This window comes from Heteronotia binoei, chromosome 7, assembly GCF_032191835.1.
Source record: "Heteronotia binoei isolate CCM8104 ecotype False Entrance Well chromosome 7, APGP_CSIRO_Hbin_v1, whole genome shotgun sequence".
Taxonomy (NCBI): Eukaryota; Metazoa; Chordata; class Lepidosauria; order Squamata; family Gekkonidae; genus Heteronotia; species Heteronotia binoei.
The window spans coordinates 123,349,844-123,370,471 of record NC_083229.1 but is presented as its reverse complement, the minus strand read 5'-3'; positions in this window follow the sequence as shown (position 1 = coordinate 123,370,471).

The following is a 20,628-nucleotide window of genomic DNA, read 5'->3' as shown; positions in this document are numbered from 1 at the left end:
ATAGCAGCTCTCCAGCAGCCCTGGCCCCACTCAATGCACAGCAGCCAAGAAGGTCACAGCGCCTGCTCCGGCTGCAACGCCACTGAGGATGTTCTCCGCAGCTGAGAACGAAACGTCTGGAAGGAAAGCTTTCTCCAGTAGAACACGGCGCTTGAGCCCGAAAGATTCTACAAACCCTAATTTTAAAAAAAACCTCTGAGACCTTAGTAGCCGCAAGGGTAGATGAAATCCAGGTAGATAAGCTTAGAGTTTCCAGCTCTAGAACACATATCATTTAATAGCTTGGGGGTGGGGGATCCTTTCTCTGGGTCTGTTGTTGGTTTCAAAACAGTTCTGGGAGGGCGAGTATCTCGAACTGTCACTGGATCCTGCATCCATCTTATCCATTAACAGCGGAGGGAAGACCACTTCCAGAATGCCAAAAGTTAAGGACCGAAGTTCACTTCTCAGGGTTACAGTTTTTAATGGACTGGCTGTCACTGATAAGAAAATGATGGAAAGGCACAATGCTCTTGCAATCTCATTAGCTGGCTGCATTGTGTGATTTTAAGTTACAGACCCGCCGCATACTAACGCGTGGCAGTAGCCGAGGAAGGAAAGGAGAAAGCAATTTAAAGTTCTGCAGGAACTTTTATACCTCCACTGTGGATTGAGGGTGGGGGGGGGGAATCATGTCGAACACTTTCTATTTTCATAATTTCTTACGAGCTGTGCAAAAGTTCAACCCGATGCTTTCATTTGGAAGGAGGCAATATTATCATTATCTTTCCTGTTGGTATTTTTTTTCTTTTTTTTGCAAAGACTTTAAAAAAAAAATACATGCAGGAAAAAATATATATATTGAATGACTCTGCCAGATGCTTGAGGAAGAAAACATGAACATTTCTGAAACCCAGGAGAATTGGCTCGCTGCCACTGTTTCCTTCATATGGTTATTTGAGTGTAAATGTGACATTTAGAATTTATTTACCCGGCGAAATTCTAACAAGTGACCTTTACTCATTTACCAAACTGCAATGAGAACGGGCTATTGATATTTTATAATTGCTTGCCATATATAGTGTTTAAGGAACTGCTTTTTATATGCCCTGCTCTTCAGGTTTTAATCCAAATGTTCATGGAAAAATTCCCTCTGCCTTCGCTCCGATCGCTAAGGGATCCTGAGGCGAAACGCATTCTAGATGCGGCTGGGTTTGGACCCTTGAGAAATTTCTGTGGTAGAGACATCCTACACACAATGTCTTTCTCCTCTGAGTCAAATGCTTGGCATGGTCACACTGATTGTTTGTTCATAATTAAAAACAAGCACCATTTTTAGTAAATTGGCGTCTTTACAGTTGGCATAGGGCTGCCATTTTCCCGCTAGGAGTGGGGGTGGTTTCCTTGTCCTGGGTTGTGATTCCTGCTGCAGTTTTCGTGGCTGATGTGGGGGGAAAAAAACCCAGTCTAACAAAAAATCACCACCGAGTGATGGTATGATATTTCTGATGGAAGAAGACTGTAGATTTTTACCCCACCCTTCTCTCTGAATCACAGAGCCACTTTCAATCTCCTTTATCGTCTTCCCCCACAACAGAGGGCTCTCACAGCAGCTGCCCTTTCAACGACAACTCCTGCGATAAGCTGTGGCTGACCCAAGGCCATTCCAGTGGCTGCAAGTGGAGGAGTGGGGAAGCAAACCTGGCTCTCCCAGATAAGAGTCCGCACACTTCACCACTTCACCAAACTGGCTCTCTCAATCTCAGTCCTTTCCAGGGTTGAGAGTTATCTCAATCCTTTCCAAGAATCATCAGAAACACTGTGGTTATACCGTAGAGGTTCCAGTGATTCCTACAGAGTTGTGATGTCACTTCTGGGTTTCCCCCGAAGGAATATCATGCTGTCATCTGAGGGCACCTCCCATGTCCTTACTCCCTCAGGCTCCCACTATGCCTAGCCACCCTACGTCCTCAGCTCTCATTTTGGAGATGGATGCTCAGGACCGTTGTTGGTTCTTCCACTAGGGTTGACAGTTCCCCTTAGGCACTGGTGGGAGAGTGGGGGTCGGGTTGCCAATTCTAGGCTGGGAAACTTAGGGATGGAGCCTCGAGGGGACAGGGACCTCAGAGAGGTACTGCTATAGTATCGGCAGACCGCTGCCTCTGCTATGGCAGCCATCAGGTTTGAGCTGTATGTTTGACAGTGCAAATGACTATCACAGTCCTCTTGTGGTGTTTCCGCTTGTGTAACGCTTCTTATGCAAGCTGAAAGTTGCACTAGATACATCCTAGCGAGTGTGAGCATGATCCTTCATGGAATGTGATGGTGTGGAATTGGGGTGGAGAAAATTGGGGTGTAGAGAGAGCCGTCAAATCGCAGCTAACTTAGGTTGACCCCAGCCAAGGCCAGCCCTAGGCTATCTGGCATCCTAGGCAAGGCTAATTTCTGGCACCCCCCTCCCCCCAACACTAATAACCAATTTTCAAAAACAGACAAATTGTAGTGCCCAGTTTTGCACCCCCAGAAGGCCAGCGCCCTAGGCCTAGTGACAGGGACAGCTGTTACCCCGACTAAGGGGCTTTCAAGGCAAGTGAGAAGCAGAGGTGGTTGTCCATTGCCTTCATTTACAACGTCTTCTTTGGAGGTCCCTCTTATAAGTGCCAACCCTCATGACTTTCAGGCTCTGACAAGACGGGGCTACACCATGCTGCCTTCCCTCCCTTTCAGTGCCTAATCCAGATCCCAAAACCACTTGGTTTATATTAGGTTGGATCCAAAGATGCAGCAGCAGAAGACAAAGATGGTCTTCTGCTTTTCCCTTCCCCCAGCAGTCCTTTCCAACTACAGGAAAGTTGGCCCAAATGGATTAATATCCACATTCAATAGCAATGGGTTTAGATGTAGGTTCAAACTAAACATTAGGATCACAGATCATGTTCTGTTGTAAGCTGCTTTGAGTCCTTTTGGGGAGAAAAGCTGGATGTAAATGAATCTCCTAGTGTTTAACTCTCCTCCTCCCCAATGCATGGTACCAACCCTTACTATTAAAGGCAAAGATAGTCCCCTATGCAAGCACAGAGTTGCTACTGACCCATGTTACGGAGTGGTTTGCCATTGCCTTCCCCAGTCATCTACATTTTACCCCCCCCCCCCCAGCAAGCTGGGTACTCATTTTATTGACCTCAGGATGGAAGGCTGAGTCAACCTTGAGCCGGCTACCTGAACCCAGCTTCCGCTGGAATCAAACTCAGGTTGCGAGCAGAGCTTGGACTGCAGTACTGCAGCTTGACCACTCTGTGCCACGGGGCTCTTACCCTTACTAATAGCTCTTTGCAAATTAGACAAGCCCCTCTCTTTGTCTTCAAAAGACTGTGAAAATTCTGGGAAGGAGGGGTCTCCGTTTAATTACTGAAATTATGTGGGGGGATTGGAAGGGTTAAACCCCATTCCCTTGCCCAGGAGACCCCAATCCAAATTGAGGTCCTACCTAGCTGTAATTCAGCTTGTCGGTTCTGAGCTTTAGACTGAACGGTTTTCCAGAATCCCTCTTGCTTTCAACCAGCATCACTGAAGAATACATCTTGGAAACTTACTGCTATGTTTCCCTAGGCTAGTAACAGTACGAGCAAGCTCAACTGACACACTTATTAAATGAGGGTTTTTTAATTAAGAGGTATTTGCACTATAAAAGAAGCTTTCATCTTTGGAGAACGAATGTTTAAGCCATTTGAATCTCTTCTGTTCTTTACAGTTTTAGTCACTGCCCCTCTTCTTTTTTTTGCAGTGGTTTTTTTTTTTAACAAAAAATGTATCTCAGAAACACATACAAATCAGGCGAGCCCTTAATTACACCTCACAATTATTAGTTTTATATCAGCTAGATGGTGTGACCTCATTTAGCAGTTTCTCGTCATCCTATATGTACAGACCTAGTAGCAACGCGATAACAAAATTGTGTTTGCATGGATTTGGTTACTTTTTCTTTTTTTAAGAAATCAAAGGTAGTTACACAAGACTCTTTGTATCTCTTCCACAAAAAGTGTACATTTTCAAAGACAGATGTCGAAAGAAAGCCTCTCAGCCCCTATTGATGCTAATGGAAGTCTGCCATCTGAATCCCAGAATGCGGCTTTGAAAGGTAACATTAATATCCTTTAAAAGTACACATTTCTTTCTCTCTTTTTTTGCTCATGTTGGATAAACAGCTAGTGGTTTTTGTTTTGTTTTTTCTTTGTCATCCCTCCATGTACTCTAGAATGCTATTTCCAGAGAGTTTCATCAAAGTCCAGGGGGATAAAAGAAAAAAAAAATCAACCAATTCCCTGTACTTCAAATAAGAAAGGGTCCCCATCAGTCGTTTTCTTCTTTCTTTTATGCCAGTAGGTTCCCGTCTTCACACACGCAAAGTTTCATGAAGAAAGTCAAAGAAGATGGACTTCAGCCACAGCCACGTTAAGATAGGTAATAGGATACAGAATTGTGGGGAGTTCAAAAGATGGTCCTCCTCAGAGGCCAAGAGATTCCCATTTGTTGTTATCCTTGGGGAAATCCTTTAGAAGCGGTTGAAATTACATCTCTGTCTTCAAATGTGTCGGTGATTTGAATTGGTGGATGCTGCTGTCAGTAGCAACCGGAATTCACACCTTTCAGGGGAAACAATCTTGTTCAGTTCACTTCAGGGGAGGCAAGACGCATTAGAATAAGATAACTGACGTTGGATTGTTTGCCAGGACTGTCGAAGGGGGAAACGAGGAGATAGAACTGCAGGGACACAGGTCACTCTGGAGGTCTGGTTGTCCCCCGTCACTTTTGTGAGGGACTCTGACAGCTCTCCAGGTGGTACAGAGCTTACAGCGGACATGTCAGACATGAGGCCCAAGGGCTGGAACCAGCCCATCCAGGGTTGCTATCCAGACCATGAACAACTGGAGGGAAACCAGTCCAAATGTGGGCTGGAAGGGTTTATATTAGGGTATTATACCCCCTGTTGAGGTCCTCGCCAGGGTCTTCCCCCAGATTTCCAGGGATTGCCTAACTCAGAGGTGGCAACCATAAGGGGTGAGGAGGGCTGGTTTGGTCTGAGCTCTGCTCCGGAGGGGTATTGGTCACACACAGTCAGCAGTAAAAACATCTCCAGTACCTGGCATTACATTTTATGGCACACGTGGCCCGTCGTAACAAAGTGACATTTATGTCGAATCCAGCCCTCATGACAAATGAATCTTTCACCTCTAGCTTAGAGTGTCTGACCAAGACTGGGGAGAGGAGGGTAGCTCCCGATGCCTTGCTCTGGTCTGTGCACTATAGCTATGGGTAGCAATTCATTCTGGATGCTGGAATTTTTTGGAGTGGATGGTTAATTCTTCCACTGCAGCATAAAAACATTTCCACACCACCAAGAACGTGTGTATTTGTAACATCAGTATCAGGGCTTATCGAAATAATCAGAAAAGTATGCAATATAACATTAACCATAGAGTTTAATCTTATGTTGGTAAGCACAATAGGTGTCCCGATAATAGACAGGAGGAGTATGCACAATTTAGTCAAGGCTATGCTATTGGCGGGTAAGGCGGTCATCGCTTTGGGTTGGAAGGTCAAAAGTAAATGGACAGTAGAAATCTGGCACAATTATTTGTTTAAATGCATACTGTCAGACATCGTCCTCCCCAACTAGCCTGGTCCTGCAGGGCTCTTCTTACATTCTTATGTTCAGCAGGTAATGTTTCTCCTTCTCATTTCTCATCCTTAGGAATTTAATTGAGGCAGAAAGAGCACAAAACATTGAGTTTCTCTGGTTCTCCCAGTGATACTACCCATGACAAAAAAAGAAAGAAAGAAAGAAAAAGGTCTTTTGTTGACTTGTCACTGAAGGACACCGCAAAAGGTCAGTGAAGACAATATTGAAACTCCACACCTAATAAAAGAAGACTGTGTTTTTCTAACACAGTTTGGTGTAGTGGTTAAGTGTGCGGACTCTTATCTGGGAGAACCGGGTTTGATTCCCCATTCCTCCACTTGCAGCTGCTGGGATGGCCTTGGGTCAGCCATAGCTCTGGCAGAGGTTGTCCTTCAAAGGGCAGCTGCTGTGAGAGCCCTCTCAGCCCCACCCACCTCACAGGGTGTTTGTTATGGGGGAAGAAGGTAAAGGAGATTGTGAGCTGCTCTGAGACTCTTCGGAGTGGAGGGCGGGATATAAATCCAATATCTTTTTCTTCTTCTAAACCTTGTAAACATTTCAACCCAGGGGAGAACAGTGTAAGGTTGTGAAGCATGGCTGAGACTCACTTCTACCGTGATTTGCGGTTCAGGAGCTGGGGGAAGCTGGAAGGAGACCTGTTGTGGCTGCAGGGTGCCCTCCAGCAAGGAGAAGGTTTACCCACAGCCTGCCATGTCCAGCCATGCCTCTTACTGGGAGTGGGAGCTGCCAAGCCCAACAGTCTATTTAAGCAAGCCCACCCAAGCCTCTGACCTCTGCTTTTTGACTCACTGCCTTCCTGCTCTGCTTCTACCACTGCAGTTTTGGACCACATGCTCTTCAACGATGGCCTGCGAGCATTTTCTCAGGCACTCAGCTTGGCTTAATGGGGCCATCAGCTGATCATCAGGCTAGGAAAGGAAAGGTCCCCTGTGCAAGCACCAGTCGTTTCTGACTCTGGGGTGACGTCACTTTCACAACGTTTTCACGGCAGGCTTTTTACAGGGTGGTTTGCCATGGCCTTCCCCAGTCATCTACACTTCCCCCCAGCAAGCTGGGGACTCATTTTACTAACCTTGGAAGGATGGAAAGCTGAGTCACTCGAGCCGGCTACCTGAAAAACCAGCTACCGCTGGGGATCCAACTCAGGTCATGAGCAGAGAGTTCGGACTGCAACACTCTGTGCCACGGGGCTCTTAATCATGAGGCTAACCCCCCCCCTTTCTCCACCCTCCTTATGACAGGGGTGGCCAACGGTAGCTCTCCAGATGTTTTTTTTGCCTACAACTCCCATCAGCCCCAGCCAGCATGGCCAATGACTGGGGCTGATGGGAGTTGTAGGCAAAAACATCTGGAGAGCTACCATTGGCCACCCCTGCCTTAGGAGAAGCTTTCTGTGACAGATGTTTTTGTCCTTTTAATGGATTTCGGAGTGGTTTTTCTTTGATGGCTTCCCCTCCTCCCCCAGTGGCTGGGTCGGTCTTTGAGTTTGCTGTTTGACTGCCTATTTCACCAAGGACTGGAGAGCTTGCACTGTTGAAGAAGAAGAAGATATTGGATTTATATCCCGCCCTCCACTCCGAAGAGTCTCAGAGTGGCTCACAATCTCCTTTACCTTCCTCCCCCACAACAGACACCCTGTGAGGTGGTTGGGGCTGGAGAGGGCTCTCACAGCTGCTGCCCTTTCAAGGACAACCTCTGCCAGAGATATGGCTGACCCAAGGCCATTCCAGCAGCTGCAAGTGGAGGAGTGGGGAATCAAACCCGGTTCTCCCAGATAAGTGTCTGTGTACAATAAATCCGGTTACAAGTCAGCTCGATGCCTAGCAACCCAGAGTACCTTCAGGGGACTTGGGAGTGCACTCCTTTCGGATCGGCACAGCTACAGTCACTAGGGTTGCCAAGTCCAATTAAAGAAAAATCTGGGAACTTTGGGGGCGGAGCCAGGAGATTTTGGGGTGGAGCCAGGAGACATTGGGGTGGAGCCAGGAACAAGGGTGTGACAAGCATAATTGAACTCTAAGGGAGTTCTGGCCATCACATTTAAAGGGACAGCACACCTTTTTAAATGCCTTTCTTCCATAGGAAATAATTAAGGATAGGGGCAGCATCTTCTGCGGCTCATAGAATTGGACCCTCTGGTCCAATCATTTTGAAACTTGGGGGGTATTTTGGGGAGAGGCACTGATTGCTATACTAAAAATTTGGTGTCTCTACCTCAAACAATAGCCCCCCCAGAGCCCCCAATACCCACGGATCAATTCCCTATTATTCCCTATGGGAATCGTTCTCCATAGGGAATAATAGAGTGCCCAGTAGACATTTCCCTACCCTCCCATGCTTTCTAAAGAGGGGGAAGGGCCTCCAAACCAGGGAATCCCCTGCCCCCTCCCTCTCTCACACACACAAATACTTACTAGATCTTCTTCCTGCAGAACTTCGCTTGCTGTGAAAACGAAAGCAAAAGAAAGGGAGGGGCCGTTCTCCATGGAAACTGTTACTGACCCTTTCCAATGAAGCCCTTCCTGTTTCCTGCCCAGCCTTAAAGGGGCACACATTTTACAAATGGATCAGGAGCTCTACAACAACATGATGCCTACACGTATGTTCTACCCCCCTCCACCACCCCCCGCTTCCGGATTTTTGGAGAGCGGAGGAGGAGGCTGCAAATTCAGGGGTCCCCCGCCAGGGCGGGGGGGTTTGGAAGCCTAACGGTCACATCCAAGTATAATTTTATGTTGGATCAGATAATGGCCGTAGGCTGTTGGCACTCCTCTGTGTACAATAAATCTGTGTATGCCCAGATTTATTATACTAACCAGCTTCTTTGTCTAGTTTCCTTAGACACAAGAAGACAGTTGTGATCATTGGACACAGTATCATGTTTTGGGTGCGCAACTATCCAGCTTTGTCTGGACGGGATTCCATCTTGTGTCATGGTGAACATCTTCACATCAACTGGTTGGGACACAGGAATGAAGTGCCCATCTCTCCTTCCCATCGTATCAGCCAAGGTTTTTCATTATGGCCCATCTCATGAAGTCATCATTCACCTTGGGGAGAATGACCATTTGGCTCAGAAAGGCTTTGTTTTATCCTGTTCCAATATGACTGACCTCCAAACTCTTCACCAAAGAGTCCCTGGAACAACATTACTTTGGTTGTTTGCTTTGAATGCCATGAATGGAGGTGGCCGCTGGCACAAAAAAAAAAAAGTAGTCATGGGCAGAAGAAAGGCTTTGCAAGGCTACCCCACAATTTATTAAGACACTTGGCTGGGAGGTTGTTATGCAGTTTGGTATTTTGTTTAGACAACCTGCTCTGTTTTGGGGGGCTGGCATGCACCTCTCTGAGTGGGGAATGGATATCTGGTTACATGGGATCTGGGACGCTTTATTTTGTTGGTTATAGGCTTATGAGCTTTGTTGGTTTGGGCATTGGGACAGATCCTTCGAGGGGGAGGCCATGCCTGTGTGCCTGCCAAGCCCATGGCTATGGGGGGCCAGGCTGCTCCACCCAACCCCCCCTTCTACCTGTATGGCCCCTCCTTTCCCCGCTGCTCTCCCCGCCCCGCTTTCGCTGCAGCTGCTCTACCCGCGGTCTTGCTATCTTGCTCTCGCTGCCACCACTCTCCCCACCACTCTCACTGCCCCGTTTTGGCTGCTGCTGCTCTCCCCACACTCTTGCTGTCCCGTTCTCGCTGCTGCCACTCTCTCCACCGCTCTCACTGCCCCGTTTTGGCTGCCACTGCTTTCCCTGCATTCTTGCTGCCCTGCTCTTGCCGCCCCGCTCTCACTGCTGTTGCTGCTCTTACCACCGCCACACTCCCTGCACTCTTGCTGCCCTGTTCTTGCCACCCCAGCTCTCGCCTGCTGTTGTTGCTCCCGCGGCCACTGCTCTCCCCACCGCTCTTGCTACCCTTGCTGCCGCCGCCACTCTCCTAGGGAGGCTGTTTTTTGAGGTAAGGGCACCAAATTTGCCACATACCAACCAGTGCCTCTCCCCAAGATATCCTCCAAGTTTCAAAAAGATTGAAACAGGAGGTCCAATTCTATGAGCCCCAAAAGAAGGCGCCCCTGTCCTTTATTATTTCCAATGAAGGGAAGGCATTTAAAAGGTGGGCAGTCCCTTTAAATATGATGACCAGAACGCTTTTTGAAGTTCAGTTATGTTTGTCACAACCTTCCGCCTGGCTCCACCCCGAAAGTCTCCTGGCTCCACCCCCAAAGTCCCCAGATATTTCTTGATCTGGACTTGGCAACCCTAGATCCATCCCTATGCTGTTCCATTACTCCTTTGTAGTCACATTTATATCAAAACTTGGTTGTGTAGGTGTTTATTCCTTCTGTAATGGAACCGGCCCGATTCTGCCTTCAGACCCGGTCCCGTCAGCTCCCTATTGAGTCGCCAACTCCTGGAGGGAGCTATTTCTCCTCCTGCCCCTTGGGCTCGCTGCCACCACCTGCTCAGTCTAGGGGTTCAGATTGAGAGGAACAGGACTCCCAATCCCCCTCTCCAGCTATGAGGCCAGGCCTCAAGGTCCTCTGCCACCCTGCACTTGGGTTTCACAGAGACCTCAGCACTTCTTTGGGGCAGCCCTGGAGGATTGGCACCTTATCCAACTGCATGCCTTCCCCCTTCCCCGGGGCCCCCTTCTTAAAACAGCGTGGTCTGAGCGGTTGGGGATCTATGTGGTACAGAGATTGACTGCCAGCATTCAAAACAGAAGAAAATATTTATTTACAAGAGAAAAAGAAAGGGAAAGAAAAACAAATCAAAAACAGTTGCCTATAAAAAGTTAGCACAGCACAGCACCCGCACAGCAAACAGCATGACAAAATAAAATGTGGTTTTAAATGCGTCCTACTGTCCCTGGTCTAAACACGCCCTGCCTTTTGAATGACTTACTTGGTCTGACTGCCTGGGGGCCTTTTCCTCTTGAATAGGCCGCATGCACAGGCAGGACCCCCCACACTGGCAACCTCTTCCTTCGAGCTGCAGCTGAGAACTGAAAACTCTTCCTCCTAACTCACATGCAGAGAACAAAAGAACTTCCTGTCTCTCTAGGAGATTTTCCCCCTAGCGTTGTTGGTTTGGCTCTGGAAGGGAGGGGGGAGTGAGGGGAAGGCTAGGCCCAAGCCTAGCCAGTTTCATGTTTTCCCTCCCAATGAAGCTCCAACCTGGATTAAAATGGCGTTTCTCCACACCTTCCAATGCCTACCCCTCAATCCCTCCTTGAGCCCGCAACCACACTTTGGTAATGCTAAGCTGAACAGCTTGCGCTAGATGGATGTATCTCCTGCAGCACCCGACTGCAGTCATTAACAAGGAGAATGTCTAACGCTTGCAATAGTTTAGGGTGCCAGACACAGATGAAACAGAAATGAGAAGCAATCATGGTTTTTAAAAAAAAAGGGGGGGGGGAGAGTCAATTTTTGCTGGCGTTTTCACACTCAAGCGTCTCGATAAATTTGTTCTTACATGAATATAACACCTTATCTATGCTGGTAGGAGTATATACATTTGACGCCACTTCTGCATTCAATTAGACTCGACGGGGATGTTTTCAAGAGAGACTCGGAGAGATAAAGCAAATTGGGTTCTGATTTGTATCTAGGGTCGACAGCTCCACGATGGGGAATGTCTGGATATTTTTAGGGGTAAAGTCTGAGAAAGACAGGCCTTGCGGGAAGTGAGAGACTTCAATGGGGTATAGTGCCATAGAGTGCACTTTCCAAGCAGCCATTTCTCCAGTTAAGTGGATCTCTGTTGCCTGGAGTTCAGTTGTAATCCCAGGACATCTCCACCCACCAACGGGAGGTTGGAAGCCCTACTTGTATCTGATGAAGACAGCTGAGACTCTTGGAAGCTTATACGCCAAACTCTTGCTAGTTTCTGAGGCACTACTGGCCTCAAATCCAGCTGTTGTACTGATGCCTTCTGACAGTTAATTATTCAGTCCCCGAGATTTTTGGACTGAACTATTTTAGGGCTAAGGTCCTAAAAAACATTAGTATCTGAGCTGGATTGGGACAATGATCCATTAAATCTAGCACCCTTCTCCACAAAGGTTTCCCTTTAACTCTATATAAAAAAGGTAAAGGTAGTCCCCTGTGCAAGCACCAGTCGTTTTCAACTCTGGGGTGACGCTGCTTTCACAATGTTTTCATGGCAGACTTTTTTTTACGGGGTGGTTTGCCATCGCCTTCCCCAGTCATCTACACTTTCCCCCCAGCAAGCTGAGTACTCATTTTACCGACCACGGAGGGTTGAAGGCGGTCAACCTGGAGCCAGCTACCTGAACCAGCTTCTGCTGGGATTGAGGTTAGGTCATGAGCAGAGGGCTCCGACTGCAGTACTGCAGCTTTCCCACTCTAACCCCCCCTGGAATTCCTGCAAACAGGGGCTCCTTCTGTGGTTGTTCCTCAACATTAGTATTCAGAGGGACATGAAAGTTGTGTTTTGTCATTGTGGCTAATAGCTATTGGTGGTCTTGTCTTCCAGGAACTTTTCCAAAGCTGATTCTCCCAGTGTAGCTGAACAGCTGGATTCAGGCTGTGGTGTCAGAGAAGGGGGGGTAACCCCCTGTTACTCTGAGAGCACTGGGGGGGGGGAGACTTCTATTAACTCCCACAGAGAAGAAAGAAAGGCACTTCGGCTGAATCCATTTCGACCTTAGGCTGAATCCATTTCCTTACTAACATTTGTTTGGGGTAAATGTTGTTTTAATGGGTAACTTCCCTACAGAAGAGAAGTTCCGTCTTCTCATGATACATCTGCTTTTTAAAATCACAATGAATTCAAATAAAATCTGGAGTTCTTATTGTAGATGCCTTACGTGACATGTAGTCAAGTCAAGTTTAATACTGTCAGAAACCCATCCGACATGTATTCCAGGGTCAGTGCCCTTTCCCTTTTGAAAAGCCAAGCAATGGGTGTTTTTACATTCAGTTTGATCTGGAGTTTTAGTCTCTTCAAATCGCCTGCCACTGTTCTGCTTTAATTATTTTCCTTTTACATTTAAGCGTTTCAATTTTTTGGGGGGGTGTCTCTGATCAGAGGGCAGGTGGAATACCAGTGCTTAGTTAAGTGTATAGGATTGCTTGGAAATTGTGTCAACACTGCAAAATACAAATTTAAATTACAAGATGAGGCAAGCAATGATATGTAAAAATTTCAAGTGCTGTCAGTTCTTATGCAAATTACTGCACCTTGTGGCTTTTGGAGGAATCTTTTAAAATGCATGAACACTTCTACAATACAAGTTTGAAAGGCCTGTAGAGAAATGACCGGATCAAAACTAGTTTCAAGAAAAACGTTACAGCAGCAGCGCCAGAACCCATCTCACCGAAACAAATGTAGATGCTTTGGGCAGCAACGATGCAAAACAGTTGTGAGAACATTAGGTAATGTAAAAGGTGAGTTTCCAATGCGGTGATAGTCACAAACTGTCAGTGTAAAAACACCCTTCTATTAACTCCCACAGAAAAGAAAGAAAGGCACTTAGGATGAGTCCATTTCCTCACCTTAGCTGGACTAACATTTTACCCATTGTTTTAATGGGTAACTTCCCTACAGAAGAGAAGCTCTGTCTTCTCATGCTCCATCTGCTTTTTAAAATCACAATGAATTCAAATAAAATCTGGAGTTCTGATTATAGATGCCATATGTGACATGTAGTCAAGTCAAGTTTAATACGGTCAGAAACCCATCCAACATGTAGTCCAGGGTCAGGGCCCTTTCCCAGTTGAAAAGCCAAGCAATGGGTGTTTTTACATTCAGTTTGATCCAGGGTTTTAGAGTCTTCAAATAGCCTGCCACTGTTCTGCTTTAATTATTTTCCTTTTACATTTAAGCGTTTCAATTTTTTCGGGGTGTGTGTCTCTGATCAGAGGGCAGCCGGAATACCAGTGCTTAGTTAAATGTATACGATTGCTTGGAAATCGTGTCAACACTGCAAAAACAATACAAATTTAAATTACAAGATGAGGCAAGCAATGATATGTAAAAATTTCAAGTGCTGTCAGTTCTCATGCAAATTACTGCGCCTTATGGTGGCTTCTGGAGGAGTCTTTTAAAACACATGAAAACTTCTACAATACAAGTTTGAAACGCCTGTAGAGAAATGACCAGATCAAAACTAGTTTCAAGGAAAATGTTACAGCAGCAGCGCCAGAACCCATCTCACTGAAACAAATGTAGATGCTTCGGGCAGCAACAATGCAAAGCTGTTGTGAGAACGTTAGGTAATGTAAAAGGTGAGTTTCCAATGCGATGATAGAGAGTCGCAAACTGTCAGTGTAAAAACACCCTTCTATTAACTCCCATAGAGAAGAAAGAAAGGCACTTAGGCTGAATCCATTTCCTCACTAACATTTGTTTGGGGTAAATGTTTTTTTAATGGGTAACGTCCCTACAGAAGAGAAGCTCCTTCTTCTCATACTACATCTGCTTTTTAAAATCACAATGAATTCAAATAAAATCTGGAGTACATCTAGGTGGAAGCTGGGAAATACCAGGAAAAGGGCGGAGGGTGGGATAACAGAGAAGGCCCAGAGGTTTAGGACTGTAGAGACTGGCTTGCTGGGATATGTATATATATAAAAAGGGGTAACCTGTGAGGGACCAGAAAGAGAGTTTCTGGACCACATGCAGAGACCTCTGGTCTGAGGCTGTGCCCTTTTTGAGAGAGGGATTTCAGGATTCCCTCACATGCTGTTTTCTAGCATAAATGGCTGCAGAAAGCCTATTTGCCCCTTCCTCAGAGCCCATGGTTGGAGCTGTATGGCACAATAGGGAGGTTTTTACATGTAACTTGTGACGAAGGGCTTTTCCGTTCTTGTAACTTTCTGTTTGTTTTTCCTCCACCCTGTTCTACGTATGTTTTGCTCCCTCTAGTGGTCAATGCAATATTACATTGGTGTATGGCCAGTATTAAAAACCTACAGTTTAAATCTGCAAGAAAATACGCCAAACATAGAATCATAGAATTGGAAGGGACCTCTAGGTTCATCTAGTTCAACCCCCTGAACAATGCAGGAAACTCACAAACACTTCCCCCTAAATTCACAGGATCTTCATTGCTGTCAGATAGCCTTTTAGCCTCTGTTTAAAAACCTCCAAGGAAGGAGAGTCCACCACCTCCTGAGGAAGCCTGTTCCACTGAGGAATTGCTCTAACAGTTATGAAGTTCTTCCTAATGTTGAGCCGGAAACTCTTTTGTTTTAATTTCAACCCATCGGTTCTGATCCTACCTTCCGGGGCAATGGAAAACAATTCCACACCATCCTCTATATGAAAGCCCTTCAAGTACTTGAAGATGGTGATCATATCATCTCTCAGCCGTCTCCTCTCCAGACTAAACATCCCCAGCTCCTTCATCCTTTCCTCATAGGACTCAGTCTCCACACCCCTCACCATCTTCGTTGTCCTCCTCTGGATGTGGTGCCCAAAACTGAACACAATACTCCAGGTGAGGTCTTACCAGAGCAGAGTGAAGTGATACCATCACATCATGTGATCTGGACACTATACTTCTGTTGATACAGCCCAAAATTGCATTTGCCTTTTTAGCCACCGCATCAAACTGTTGACTCATGTTCAGCGTATGGTCCACTAAGACCCCTAGATCCTTTTTGCACATACTACTGCTAAGACAAGTCTCCCCTATCCTATAACCATGCATTGGATTTTTCCTACCTAAATGCAGAACTTTACATTTATCCCTGTTAAAATTCATTTTATTGATTTTAGCCCAGTTTTCCAGCCTGTCAAGGTCATCCTGTATCCTGTTTCTGTCTTCTTCTGTGTTTGCAACCCCTCCCAATTTAGTATCATCTGCAAATTTAATAAGCATTCCCTCTATTTCTTCATCCAAATCATTGATAAAAATGTTGAACAAAACATGTCCCAGGATAGATCCTTGAGGCACTACACTTGTTACTCCTCTCCAAGAGGATGAGGAACCATTCACAAGCACTCTTTGGGTGCAATCTGTCAACCAGTTACAGATCCACCTAATGGTAACAGGATCCAAACCACATTTTACCAACTTGTCAACAAGGATAGTATGGGGAACCTTATCAAAAGCCTTACTGAAATCAAGATAAACGATGTCTACAGCATTCCCCTGATCCAACTTTCTCAAAAAGAGATCAGGTTAGTCTGACATGACTTGTTCTTCAGAAAACTATGCTGGCTCTTAGTAATCACATCCATTCTTTCTAAATGTTCCAGGACCGACTGATTTTTATTTTTTTAATTTTTTAATTTTATTTGATTTATATCCCACCCTACCCCACCGAAGCGGGCTCAGGGCGGCTCACAACATAAAGGTTCTAACAGTAAAATTCAAATTTTAAAATACAATAGCAATATACATAATTAAAACATTAAAATCAATACATCAATCCAACAGTGTGCTATCTATAGACTTCCTTCAATATTTTGGTATTTTGGTACCAGTCAGCTATAGGCCAACAGGAAGAGGACTGTCTTACAGGCCCTGCGGAACTGTCCAATATCCCGCAGGGCCCTGACCTCCTCCGGTAACTGGTTACACCAGCAAGGGGCTGTGATTGAAAAGGCCCTGTCTCTGGTTGACTTCAACTGGGCATCCTTTGGCCCGGGGATTACAAGGAGATTTTGAGAGCCAAATCGCAGTACTCTCTGATGATTTGTTCTAAAACTTTTCCAGGTATGGATGTCAAGTTACCCAGTTTGTCTTTTTTCCCCTTCCTGAAGATGGAGACAACATTCGCCCACCTTCAGTCTTCCGGCACCACTCCTGTTCTTCCATAATTCTCAAAAATAATAGCCAGAGGCTCTGAAATTACATCTGCAAGCTTTTTTAGAACCCTTGGATGCAATTCATCTGGCCCTGAGGACTTAGTTTCATTTAAAGAAACAAGGTGTTTATGTACTACCCCTATGCTGATTCTAGGTTGGAACTTCATACCCTCCTTATATGTTCTGTTTTTGTCATGCTGAGCACCATTTCCCTCAGAAAATGAGGAAAAGTAGGAATTGAGCAATTCTGCCCTCTCTTTGTTACCCGCTACAATTTCACTTTCTTGCCCTCACAATGGGCTTACCATGTCCTTGCTCTTTTTCTTACTCTGAAAATAAAAAAAACAAACAAAACCTTTTTTGTTGTTTTAAGCATCTTTGGCCAGCTTAAGCTCATATTGAGCTTTAGCTTTCCTAACTTTTTCTCTACAAGCACTGGCGATTTGTTTAAATTCATCCTTGGTTATAAGGCCCTCCTTCCAATTCCTAAAAGAGTCTTTTTATTTCTCAAGTCTTTAGAGAGCTGTTTATGGAGCCACTTCAGCTTCTTTAGGCTTTTTCCATTTTTTCTTCTCCTAGGAATCGTCCGTGATTGCGCTTTCAGTATTTCGCTTTTAAGAAACTCCCACCACTCCTGAACCTCCTTCCTCCTAAGTATTTTGAGCATGGGATTTTACCCAGCATAGTTCTAAGTTTATCAAAGTTTGTCTTTCTGAAGTCCAACCTATAAGTCTGACTACATATAGCTTTTCCCTTCCTTAAGACTGTAAATTCCAAAATCACATGGTCACTACTGCCCAGGGTGCCCACTGTTTCCACTTCTTCAATCAATTCTTCCTTGTTGGTGAGAATCAAATAGAAGATAGCAGGTCCCCTTGTTTCCTTCTTCACTTTCTGGAAAAGGAAGTTGTCAGCAAGGCAAATCAGGAATCTATTTGACTTTTCATTTTTAGCAAAGTTGGACTTCCAACAGATGTCTGGGTAATTGAAATCTCCCATGATCACTGTATCCCTTCTCCTGGAGAACTTTGCAGTCTGCTGTAGAAGTATCTCATCCAAGTCCTCGGCCTGACTTGGTGGTCTATAGCAGACCCCCACAATAATATCACTGTTTTTTCTTACTCCTTTTATTTTTACCCAGAGACTCTCAACTGAGCTGCCATGCTCAGATTCACATATTTCCTCACAAGTATATCTCCTTCACATATACTGCTGCGCCTCCGCCCTTTCTCATTTGCCTGTCCCTTTTAAATAAGTTGTACTCCTGAATCCTAATATTCCAGTTGTGAGTGTCATCCCACCAAGTTTCAGTAAGGCTTATTACGTCATAATTCCCTTCCTTTATTAGGACTTCCAGTTCCTCCTCTTTGTTTCCCATACTCTGTGCATTAGTGTACAGACATCGGAATCCACATTTTATGCATCCTGAAGGTTTAGTTTCTGTACAAGCCTGCAAGTTAACATTACCTAGCATATGCACCACTCTTTGCAAATCTTTAATATCCCCAGTTTCTGGCATCATACAAGGCTTTAAATTATTGTCTCGCTCCCCCATACAATTTAGTTTAAAGCCCTCCTTATTAAGTTAGCAAAGCTGTTACCAAACACCCTTTTGCCTACTGCCGTAAGGTGCAAACATCTCCCGATAGTAGACCACTATCTTGAAAGTGTAAGCCATGTTCCAAAACTCCGAATCTTTCCTGATGGCACCATCGACATAGCCAGTCGTTTATTTGAAGTATTCTTCAAATTTAAAGTTTATTTGAAGTAAATCAATGAAATAACAAATTGACCACCTGGAGGGAGCAAAGCATGCAAGGAACAGAAAACACACACACACACACAAAGCAATAGGAACACACAGGCGAGGAAAATGAGACTATGGAAAAGCCCTGAGCATGGGGTTGGGAATCCATGTCCCCAAAGATGTCACATGTGTTTTGGTCCTAGAAGCCCTTAGTCCCATAGAGACTGGGTTTGATTCCCCACTCCTCCACTTGCAGCTTCTGGAATGTCCTTGGGTCAGCCATAGCTCTCATAGAAGTTGTCCTTGAAAGGGCAGCTGCTGGGAGCCCTCTCAGCCCCACTCACCTCACAGGGTGTCTGTTGTGGGGGGAGAAGATATAGGAGATTGTAAGCCGCTCTGAGTCTCTGATTCAGAGAGAAGGGCAGGGTATAAATCTGCAATTCTTCTTCTTCTTTAAGGATTGGGTTTTTTCCTTAAAACCATATTTGGCTGTCTACTGAGCCACATTTGGCTGTGGATCCATATGTCGGAGACCCCTGAGGTAGCCCATCCCTGAGACTTAGGAATACAGTCCAACTCTTCTCTCTCTTTGCATTTAACCATGCTATTATTCTTTCTTCTTTTTAATCATGAAAACCTCAACTGTCTGTTCCAGCCTGAGGATCCAGAGTTAAAAGTATCCATTGCAGGACTTACAACTGTGAAGCTTTTATTAACACACTGAGCTTTCTGTCTCTGTTGTTTCCAGTGTGAAATATTGCTTTCTTCTGCCTCTCAATTAAAAATTTACAGTCTCCGTTTTCGCCGTAGATGCTACATAATTAGCCTCCTTTGTAATTTCAGGCAGATACAAATTTCTAAATTATCCCAACTATTTGGATAATTAAATGAGTGCCACAGAGTGTATTCTCTGCATGTTTCCTTTCTTTTGTAGGCATTTAGGTCCAGATTTTCTCAATTAAATGCCAAATATATATATAACCAGGAACTATATCCTACAATATAATACATGTGATGCGACTGGCCCTTAAACTGTGTGTACAGCGTCAATATGGAATCCTGCATCTCATACCAATTTTAATTAATTGATTTGAAAATTGAATATCTCACCTTTCATCCCTAAAGGTTCTTGCAGTAGTTAGCCTATTGGCATAGGAGAACTGCAAACACAGGGGGTACTTCATAAGAAGAAGATGATGATATTGGATTTATATCCCACCCTCCACTCCGAAGAGTCTCAGAGCGCCTCACAATCTCCTTTCCCTTCCTCCCCCACAACAGACACCCTGTGAGGTAGATGAAGATATTGGATTTATATCCCGCCCTCCACTCCGAAGAGGCTCAGAGCGGCTCACAATCTCCTTTACCTTCCTCCCCCACAACAGACACCCTGTGAGGTAGATGAAGATATTGGATTTATATCCCGCCCTCCACTCCGAAGGGTCTCAGAGTGGCTCACAATCTCCTTTCCCTTCCTCCCCCACAACAGACACCCTGTGAGGTAGATGAAGATATCGGATTTATATCCCGCCCTCCACTCCAAAGAGTCTCAGAGTGGCTCACAATCTCCTTTACCTTCCTCCCCCACAACAGACACCCTGTGAGGTAGATGAAGATATCGGATTTATATCCCACCCTCCACTCCGAAGAGTCTCAGAGCGGCTCACAATCTCCTTTCCCTTCCTCCCCCACAACAGACACCCTGTGAGGTAGATGAAGATATTGGATTTATATCCCACCCTCCACTCCGAAGAGTCTCAGAGCGGCTCGCAATCTCCTTTACCTTCCTCCCCCACAACAGACACCCTGTGAGGTGGGTGGGGCTGGAGAGGGCTCTCACAGCAGCTGCCCTTTCAAGGACAACCTCTGCTAGAGCTATGGCTGACCCAGGGCCATTCCAGCAGCTGCAAGAGGAGGAGTGGGGAATCAAACCCGGTTCTCCCAGATAAGAGTCTGCACATTTAACCACTATACCAAACTGGCTCTCCAATGGGTAAGGTGACTCCGTGATGTACTCTGTCATGTTCCTGCTCATTGACATCCACAATGCAGTGTTCACATGGATGGGACTTTTGTCCCTCTAGCTGGTTCCATACTTGAAGTTTAGGATTGCCAGCAAGTGGGGACATGGGAGGTGGCTTCCAAGGAGAATCGAGAAGTGATGTCATGCCATTCTAGGAATTCTCGGTAGCTCTATGGTAAAACCATAGATGATAACTTTTTTTAAGGGGTTCTTCCATGGGCTGCCAGAGCAGCAGAACATATAGTCATATACAAGACAGAACTCTATTGAGACCACAGCGTGAATCACAGGAAAAAGCATAAAATGCAACTCATTGTAATTGCTTTTGGTGTGTGCTGTTTCTCATGTAGTCCATGGATAATTCGAGGTATTTTCCACATGACAACAAGCTTC